The sequence below is a fragment of the Mus caroli genome, chromosome 15, assembly GCF_900094665.2.
Source record: "Mus caroli chromosome 15, CAROLI_EIJ_v1.1, whole genome shotgun sequence".
Taxonomy (NCBI): Eukaryota; Metazoa; Chordata; class Mammalia; order Rodentia; family Muridae; genus Mus; species Mus caroli.
Genome location: NC_034584.1, coordinates 67,646,057 through 67,647,141, shown reverse-complemented (window position 1 = coordinate 67,647,141; position 1,085 = coordinate 67,646,057). Strand labels below are relative to the sequence as shown.

At 44.9% G+C, this 1,085-nt stretch overlaps 1 long non-coding RNA gene across 1 annotated transcript in view; it reads left to right on the top strand.

Moving 5' to 3' along the window:
* LOC110310018 overlaps window positions 1-316 on the top strand; it is an 8,197-nt gene extending 7,881 nt beyond the window's left edge. Inside the window, exon 3 of the long non-coding RNA XR_002379791.1 lies at window positions 195-316. This is a non-coding gene — a long non-coding RNA (uncharacterized LOC110310018). The remainder of the gene's footprint in view (window positions 1-194) is intronic.
* Window positions 317-1,085: the final 769 nt, after the last annotated feature.

Sequence of the window (1,085 nt, the reverse complement as noted above, 5' to 3'; positions counted from 1 at the left end):
CCTGCTCCTGCTCCTGCTCCTGCTCCTGCTCCTGCTCCTGCTCCTGCTCCTGCTCCTGCTCCTGCTCCTGCTCCTGCTCCTGCTCCTGCTCCTGCTCCTCCTCCTGCTCCTGCTCCTGCTCCTGCTCCTGCTCACTGGTACAATTCCTTTTACATCCTCCAAGTTTTAACACTGACATTTGCTTCTGCCCCCAGACCAGGTGCCCCAAGCCAGGCTCTATTTCGGGGATGTTCTTAGAAGAGGAAAACCAAACTCCAGGTGGACACCACAGCGTTGGCTGATCTGCCATATCAACTTGGTTGGATTAATAAATGGCTCAGTGGTTACCAGTACTCACTGGTTTTCCAGAGATCATGAGTTCAATTTCCACACCCTGCAGCTCATATCCATCTGTAACTCCAGATACAGGGAGATCTGATATCCTCTCTTATCCCCCAAAGGCACTTCACATACATGCCATGCATGACACACATATGCAGACAAATAAAAATAAAATTAAAAAAAAAAGAAATACCTAACAACTATGTCTAGGCTATACCCTATGTTGCATGCAGTGTGGGGGTGGGAGGACGGTCAGTAGAGGGAGCTTTAAATTCTGCCCAACATGCAGTCATAAAGTACTTAAAACATTATGGGATAATTTTCGTTTATTTCTCCTCTATCAGTCATCCTCCATTATGAAATTTGTAAATAACAATATGCCCATGCCAGTGTGAAGAGGTTGGACACATGTGTGCCGCTTGTCTTATGTCAACTCGACACACAAATCAGAGCTGTAGTTCTCAACCTGTGGGTAGAGACCTCTTTGGGAGTCAAACAACCCTTTCACAGGGTTCACATATCAGGTATCAACATTATGATTCATAACAGTAGCAAAATTACAGTTATGAAGTAGCAACAGTAATAATTTTATGGTTGGGTAGGGGTCACCACAGCATGAGGAACTATATTAAAGGGTCCAAGCATTAGGAAGGTTGAGAAGCACTGACCTAGAATCATCTGAAAGGAGGGAGAGTCAATCAAGAAAATTCCTCCATGAGACCCGGCCCTAGGCAAGCCTGAACAGCATTTTTTTTTTTTTTTTT